At 34.0% G+C, this 9,018-nt stretch overlaps 1 pseudogene; it reads right to left on the bottom strand.

The window, feature by feature from the left end:
• Window positions 1–8,713: 8,713 nt before the first annotated feature.
• Window positions 8,714–9,018, bottom strand: part of LOC100960068 — a 13,525-nt pseudogene continuing 13,220 nt past the window's right edge.

Here is a 9,018-nt window from a genome sequence, read left to right as displayed (position 1 = left end):
TTGAAACTCTTCTGTTTCTGTTTTGGGCAGCCCTTTTGCTTGCCCTAACTCCCTAATGCATTCAGTGAAAAGGGCTTTCAAGTGAACCTGTCAAATTCAATTGACTATTGCAAGCTGTCCATGGTGACACTTGCTGTAATTAATTGAGCAAACCCGCATAAAGACACCCTTCACCATACTTTGTAATTGAGGGTGAAGTCTCAATGAGATCTTTTGCTCAATTCCAAGCGCATGGAGATTTCGGGCGGTATATGGATTGTGCCAGGAACAGCATTTATAAACCTGTTATGTGCTATGTTGGCCCAAATTCCAGATACCAATAGGTTTTCACCCAAGAGAAATGGTTTGAGAACACTGATAGTTCTCTGTGTAAACAAGTAGTTTCTACCTCTTTCTCTGTTCATTTATCCCAATGGGTCTTTCAGCTGTTTTTCTTCTCCTTACTCTCGTCTATCTATAAAAGAAAATTATTTCAATCTTCTGTAATATGATAACCATTGCATTGAACAATATTTTAGCCTATGTGATAATGATATAAAGACTTAATAAAAATAATATATTATTTTAGAAACAAAAAGCAACAGTAATTTTCTCATCGTACACACAATTAGGTATCCCAAGGTGATCAGATTCGTTAACCTACCTTTCAAAATAGGGCATATTTAAATGTACAGAAGGGGACTGCAAAACAATTTAATATTTCAGGCTATTTTCAAATCAACTATTGAACAGTATAAGTGTTTTCCCTGTAACAGAATTCTTAAGCAGAATGTGTTAGAATAACAATTCTGAGTTAATTGATTAAAATTTAAGTTAATCACCACTAGATGGTAGCCTTCTTAGGGAATGTTGATCCATAAAGTCAGTTTTGGGGATTGGATGAAACAATAAGATAACCCATTTACTAACAATCAGAGGCATAAATAAATAGAACAGAATTTGCATCAAAAATTTGTGAGTATCATAATTATAGTCACAGAATGAGCACTTGCAAATACTATTCATTATTTTTATTTTTTTAAATTAATATTTATTCAATGTATTGCTTATCAATCACAGTATCAAGTAATTTAAAAATTGGTTTAATAATCACCTATTTATTATAACATTTTTCAATTCTACATTTTTACTTAACTTTGGTTATTTGTGTGGCAGGTCTCTTATATAGAAACATGTTTAATTTTTCATATGTTGGCAAAGTTACTTTTAACAATGATTTGATACTTAATTACAAATAGACCTTATTCATCTCAATTAAATACTGACAAAGGCCCTCACATATTTTTGGTTTTGGTTTTTTTTTTACAATTTTCTGTTTGTCAAAGACCTACCTAAAGCTCTCCTTCTATAGTTACTTAAAGCATTCATTTCACACTCTCATAATATTAATAATCATTTTCCCCTTACTTACAATGTTTTGTAGTTGTATATCTAAAAAATAAAACAACAAAAACACAAACTCATAGATTAAAAACTTCTTGCCAGACTCTGCAGAAGATAAAATGGATGATCCTCCTTTTAAATATCTGAATAATTTTTAAATGTCTCTCCTGCATTCCAGTGATCTGACCTTAGAAATTTTAAATTTATAAGTATAGATATGCATCTGTAAAGATATTAAAAACTTATGTCATGATATAAATATAAAAGATAAGATAAATTGGGTGGTGCCTGTGGCTCAGAGGGTAGGGTGTTGGCCCCATATACTGAGGGTGGTGGGTTCAAACCCGGCCCCAGCCAAACTGCAACAAAAAAAATAGCTAGGTGTTGTGGCAGGCGCCTATAGTCCCAGCTCCTCAGGAGGCTGGGGCAAGAGAATCACCTAAGCCCAGGAGTTTGAGGTTGCTGTGAGCTGTGATGCCACAGCACTCTACCAAGGGCAACAATTAAGACTGTCTCTAAAAAAAAAAAAAGATTAGATAAATTCAAGGTATTCTTGTTTTAGCATTTTGAAATAAAAATTAATATATGTATATTGTAAATACATAAAATGGTAAATGCATGATCTAATGTGAAAATTCCATTTATTTTTATATAGTTCATTTTACTCTTTCTAAACATAAATGACAAATTCAACAAATATTAAATTAATTGATATAGCTATGTAAGTCTTTTTGACGCAAATTCTATTCTATTTGTTTATGCCTCTGATTGTGAACCAATAAGACATCCTTGTAATTAATGCACTTAAAATTTTTATAAATAGCTATTTTAGCATATTCAGTCTATTAATATTCTTAGAATTACTAATCCCTGTTAGTATAATTAAAATACTACATACTGGAATCTAACAATTAGATTCAAAGTCAGTAATTACAGGAAAATCTAAAACCTTAAAAATTTAATAACTAAAACTAAATATATATATATATAATTCTATTTCTCAATTTAAAAACCAGCAAAATAATAATGAACATTTTACTAAATATTTTACTTAACTCTCCTATACTTTATGAGTTAAGGTTGAAGACAGTTTTGAGTTTATTGGCATGCAATTTCCTCTGGTTAATGTTTTATATATATTTCAATTTCTATGGCACGGTTCCATTTGTTTTTCATTCCTAATTCCATTTATCTGGGCTTTCTCTCTTTTTATCCCCTGTCATCATTATGGGTAGGCATCTGTGTAATTAATCATTTTTGGAATGAATTAGCATCTGAAATTAACCATGTTTTTGGATCCATCTTGTCAATAGCTGCTTTTATCAATATGACTTGCCTTTTTGACTTTTGTAGTATTTTTTCTCTTTCTTTTTTTTTATTAAATCATAGCTGTGTACATTAATGCAATCACAGGGTACAGTGTGGTGTTTTCATACACATTTTGAAATACTCTCATCAAACTGGTCAACATAGCCTTCATGTCATTTTTTCAATTATTGAGTTAAGACATTCATACTCTGCTTTTAGAAAGATTCACTTGTACCCTTGTAGGATAAACCATAGAGGTGACCCCTCCAATCACCGTCCCTCCACCCATCCACCCCCACCCTGTCCCTCCCTCCTCCCCATATTCTAAGGCTATAATTAGGTTGTAACATTCCCATGAAAGCTATAAATTAGTTTCAAAATAGAGCTGTTGAAGAAATCAGCCTGGGCGAAAATTTTATGAGGAGGATCCCTCAGGCAGTTGAAGCAATGTTCTGTTTCTTAACAATTTTTTTTTTTTTTAATTTCAGGTTAATGTGAGGGTACAAACAACCAGGTTTGAAATATTTGCATATTTGAGTTTGTTAGGTATAGTCCCTCTTGTAGTTGTGTCCCACCCCCCAAAAGGTGTGCCATACACCCCTACATTGTGTCCGTTAAGTGGAAGCACCCCAACCTACTTCTTTCTTCCCCTGTTCCCCCACCCCCCAACTTGAATTGAAATGAGTTTTTCTCCTATGTGCCATGAGTTAGATCATCTACAGCCTTCATTTTAGTATTGAGTACATTGGATATTTGCTTTTTCATTCTTGTGGTGTTTCTTAAAAACTTTTAAGTTATTTGCTCTCAATTTTCCAAATTCCTTTTGTGATAAACATCTGTTGCTATATATTTACCTATAATTTCCATAAGTTTGACAAGATTTTTCCTAAATATTAATTGAACTGGTGTTACTGTTGCTATACTTGATGAATGTTGACATGTATGTTTCTGAGATTGTTTATTTTCAATCATTCTGGCTCTTTTTATTTATAGGGGCGTTTCTAACAAGTAAATGTTGACAACTTTATCAGTCATAATATACAATTAATAGAGTTAGTGAAGTGGAAAATAATTAAAAATTGAATGATGAATCAGTGGGTAATGTTGCTATTTTCATGAGGCAACCTAGTGTATTTTTTAGATGCTTTAAAAAGTTAGTGGATGTAAAATCATGTTTCGTGTTCAATCTTAACTTTAAAAAACAAAAACACCTCACTAACAAAAACAAATGCAGTCATAGATGTTCTTGAGATGCCTTCTTTATGCCAATAATTTTTGATGATTCTTTAAATTTTAGAAATTACAGCGTTAAAAGGAATATGGAATCTAATAAATTACCAGGCTGCCATCTTACCATCCTCCTAAATTTTATCTAGATTATTAAATCAGAAAGCAGACCATTGTGAAATAAATACAATGGGAAAACAAAAGACTAGATAATCCACATTCAGAGAGAAAAAAATGAGACTCGTTTCATCTGAAGCAGAATTTGTTTATTACATTGTATGATAATGTTCTCCACTTTGAACATTGTAAGGTGTTTGAATGACTTACAAAGAGAATACATAATAGAAAATTGGAAGAAAATAAAAATTATAGTTTAATATGAGACACCACTGCTTACAGATATTTATTTAGAATAGAATCCAAAATGTCGTGTTTATAAAAAACATTCTTTGTATTATTTTGCAAAAGAATTCTAAATACTCAATATAATCTTATTTGTAAGTATGAATAAAATATAAATATTGTAGCACTGTAAGCTCAAGGCATCCCTTCTCTTTATGTTATAAAAAGTCAAGAATTTTCCTGACCAATGTATTTTAGGTGACAGAAATGGCTTTCAACCTTTCTCATGACGTGTGCATCTACTTAACAGTATTTTTTATAATTAAAAAATAAAAGGGCCACAGAGGACTGGCAGAGCCATTTCACAAGCATCATGAGTATCTGTAGCTAAGCTAGCAAGAAAAATGAACCTGGACTTGAATAAACCAGTTTATTCTTCACTAAATGAAAGGAGAACTTAAGAGTGAGATTCAGTACATTTATATTCCTGTGATGCTTAGATGTCTTTCTGATCTGTGTTGTTGCTGTGCTCATGGACTTGACAGTAACATTGTGGTTGAATGTGTTTGCATTACATGTGGGGTCATCATGGTTAGCCAAGAGGAGTCATTATTCATGCGTTGTCATAGATCAGTCTTACAAACAATGAACAACCCTCCATTCGCTTGTTCCAAGCCCACTGCCCGTTGGGCTTCAACCATTTGAAGTCCAACCATGTAAAATGTCTTCAACCATTTTTAACTATTTCCCTATCTCCAAAAGGCAGGTGCTCTCCAGCTGTATGATGATCTACCATAAATTGTCTTGATTTGTTGCCCAGTGATTGCTGGAGAATTAATTACAGGTGTTGGGAATAAAGTGCTCAGACCTCGGACCTGGGAGAGAATAGAAGCCATAGTTTCATTAAAATGTCAATACAATTAGATTGTTAGCAAATGTGTTTGGAACTTTTAATCAGTTCCTCTAGTGTTTTAATATCAAATAAAATGAGGTTTGAGCTTTGAGTCAAGAAGATTCTATTTGCTTGATCCAAATCAAGTACTTTCTTTGGTTTTCAATTAATAATTTCATCAAAACTAACCTCAACTATCTTGTAATTACTTTTCTGTAACCATTCTTTATGTGGCCTTAATTTTTTATACCAATAATGCTATAATTGGTGGTGAGATAGCATGATGATTTCGCTGAATATACATCAGATAATACAAAGACTATTAGGAAAATGACTATTTCTTTGAAATGTGAGATAATCCTGTGGACTTATTCATAATTAAGGTGTCAATCAGAGAAAATGCATTAATCATGGCCAAGCCTTATTACTATTAAATAGTAATTGAGAGAAGATATACATATACTTCCTCAAATCCTTTCTATATTAAAACATAAAATGCAGTGGTCAGCACTGATATGGGTCTTCTCATTCAATTTCCTGCATCATCTTTAGCTTTTTGAGTAATTTGGGTTTGCACTGCATAATCGCACATGTGAAGTCAATTACAAAGTCTTTATTTCCTTTCCACGCTTACCTGGATTGTGCCCTATGAAAGAGTGGTCAGCATCTTGGATTTTAAAGAAACTGCAGACATTCTGGAAGGAGTAGGCATAAGATAGGTGCTTATTTGGCTAAAGAGGAGCATTTAGATAGGCGGGTGGAACAAAATGCAAACGGAACCATAGTTCCTGCTTTCGGCATTTTTCCTTTTGTACGTGTCTTCACCAGCCTGAAATTTTGCATAAAAATAAGATTGCTGTGGACAAGGTCAACTGTTTTTGCATTAAGAAAATAGAAACATTTTTAAAGGAGAAGAGCTCAACATAAAAATACTATAATGAGGATTATAAAATAGACAGAAAAGTAAGATTGGAAATCAGCATGTCTTACAAAGCAATAACAATGCATACTTACACAGTTAGAATGATAGTGATTATTTTGAGGGAAAGAATAACCTCTATTTCTGGAGGTGAAAATCATTATAGATTTACATATTAGTTTACTTTGACCTCTAAAGTATCTGTTTTTACATCGCTGACTTTGTAAATCCACTCAGGTTCACATAGTCTTCATTTACCGTATGTTCACAATTATACTTAGAGTTTAAGTATAATTAGCACTCCAGGGTCAATTCAGGGTCAGATGAAAATCATGCTAATAAAAATGATTACTTCAGCAGAGCTCAGCTTATATTCTGTTTATCCTCTTCTGAATCGGGAAGAGTTCTAGTCAGCAGAATTTGGATTCTGCAGTGGCAAAACTTCACCTCAGATCTTACTGCACATTCTAACCTTTGCCTCAAAAGAGGCCAAGCTATTTTTTTTTTTTTTAGAAGGCAGTTTCTCCACTCAAGAAAATAATACTAATTCAAACATCAGTCTTTGATTTTATTCACCTTCCCCTTAGAGGAAATCTATTTACAGGTCGTATCCACTGTGATGGCATATCATGAGACATTTTCTATTATCCATCAATTAATCATAATTCATGAGATTACGTAATAGAAAAGAAAATGAAAGTAGAAGAGCTAAAATAATTTTGTTCAATGATCTCCAAGTTGTATTTATTTGAACTCAGATCCTCACTAACCCCTGAATATGACTATTCATTACGTTATATATACTGGTTACCACCTTTATGATTCTCTCTCTGATCACCTACCAGCCATTGAACATGGATGTGAGACAATACCAAAATATTTTTGCATTAGTTCTTTAGTCCAATTGCTTTATTTTGTAGAGGAAGAATTCGAGAACCAGAAAGACTTGTTATCCTGGTGTTGCTCCAGCTGTAAAAATGTGATTAGAAACTGTATCTCTTGATTTCTAGATAAAAATCCATTCTCCTACATCACATGTCTCTCAATGGTATTTTGAGGTCTTAGTTTGCTAGTAGAGTTAAAAGGTGAATTTTTCACAGAGTAACACAAAAAGATTATTCTAAAAAAACAAAAAAGTGAATTCCTGTTCTTTGGGCTAAGTCCACAAAAGATAGTCAGATAGCTGGTCACAGAAAATTCCTGCAGAGCTAAGGATGCTTAAAATATAATGATTGGTCAAAGCCCATTTGATTGTGTGCCTGTGATTTTAGTTCGGACATAAAAAATGTTATTTTGAAATAACTGATGAACTATAAAGATACATCTTGTGTCTAATATACCCAAGTTTCCTATTTTTTTTATGTAGTTCATATATAGACACATTCCTCGAAACTTTAAAAGCAAAATGGCAAGTAAATTTATAGGATTCTCCTCTGTGCCAGAAGATTTAAAAATACATATTGGCCATATATCCAAAAGCTGCTCCAGTGATAAAATTATTCAATTTTCTTTTCAAATTGGAAACCCAGCAGCACAGCATGACAAAGACTGCAGCCCAGCAAGCCAGCAGTTAGAATCTGCCCACTGGGTCTGTTCTACCCCAGAAAGAGCACCCCAAATTTTATTGAAATTCTTTTTCTATATTGTCACATGGTTATGATTTGTGGCTAAAATTAAGGGAACAACAGGACAAACAGCACTGCTTTATCACTCCATCAAATGCGCATTATCAGTTTATCAGCCTAGAAAAAAAATGTAAAAATAGAAATCTGAATGTAAATGATCTAGGATTTCCAACTGAAGAATACTACAGATATATATTTATTTATGAATATACCAAAGGAAGAGGTGCAGATAAGAAATGCAATGAAATCTGGAATTTTCTTGGGCTCAGAGTTAAAAAAGAAATACCCATTAAATTGATAGATTTGGGTATTGTATTGTAGGGAAGAGATCCGTATCTCTTTAAAACAGGGATATATCAGCAGGGCCTAGACCTTTTGGCACCAGACTTTTTGTCTTTCGCAGAAGACAAATTGTCCATGCTTGAGGGTAGGGGGAATAGTTTTGGGATGATTCAAGCCCATTACATCTCCACCTTAGATCACCAAGCGTCAGGTTCCCCTAAGGAGTGCACAGTCTAGGGCCCCTGTGAGCGCAGTTTACAGCAGGGCTCATGCTCAGGGAGCATCTAACACCGAGCCACTCACCTAACAGGAGGCGGAACTCAGGCAGTGATGCAAAGGATGGGGAGTGGGCGGGAGCCGCTGTGGATACATAGAAAGCTGTTCCCTTGCTTGCCGTCCCCTCATCTGCTATGCGACCTGGTTCCTAAAAGGCCACAGACCTGTGCCAGTCCACAGCCCAGGGGTTAGGGACTGAAGTCCTATATGGAAATAATGTTAATTCAGTTTAGATAAATGCCAATATTTTTCATACACTGAATACGAAAAGAATTACTTTTACTATCCTCTGAATTTGGGGGGTTTGCAGCTCATGCTTTCCCAGGGCTTGTATTACTTCCCTTTACTGTACATTTTGAACATCCTCATTGCAAAACAATCAGCCATTGCTAGAAATTTTCTGAAAGAAGAGAGATCGTTCTATTATACTACTAACGGACATCTGTGATTCCTGAAGGATCAGTCTATATTCACAGACTGATTCAAATACCGCTGAACAGTGATGCGTGGAGATACGTCTATTCTGAACGGTAATTCTTTATATAAGATCTGTTGAAAATTTAAGATGCAACACTTTATTGTTAGGAGAAGCTGGGAAGGTTAAGGAGTGGAGCAGACAGGGAGAGGGTAGTTAATGGATCCAAGCCTCTAGCTAGATTGGAGGAATACGCTCTAGTGCTCTCTGGCTCTGTAAGGTAACCATAGTTAACGATAATTTATTACAAATTTTCAAGTAGCTAGAAGGGAGGGTTTTGAAAATTCCC

This window comes from Otolemur garnettii, unplaced genomic scaffold (genome assembly GCF_000181295.1).
Source record: "Otolemur garnettii isolate 467f Iridium unplaced genomic scaffold, OtoGar3 scaffold00054, whole genome shotgun sequence".
NCBI lineage: Eukaryota > Metazoa > Chordata > Mammalia > Primates > Galagidae > Otolemur > Otolemur garnettii.
The sequence above is the reverse complement of the archived record's forward strand: the minus strand, read 5'-3'. Positions and strand labels throughout refer to the sequence as shown.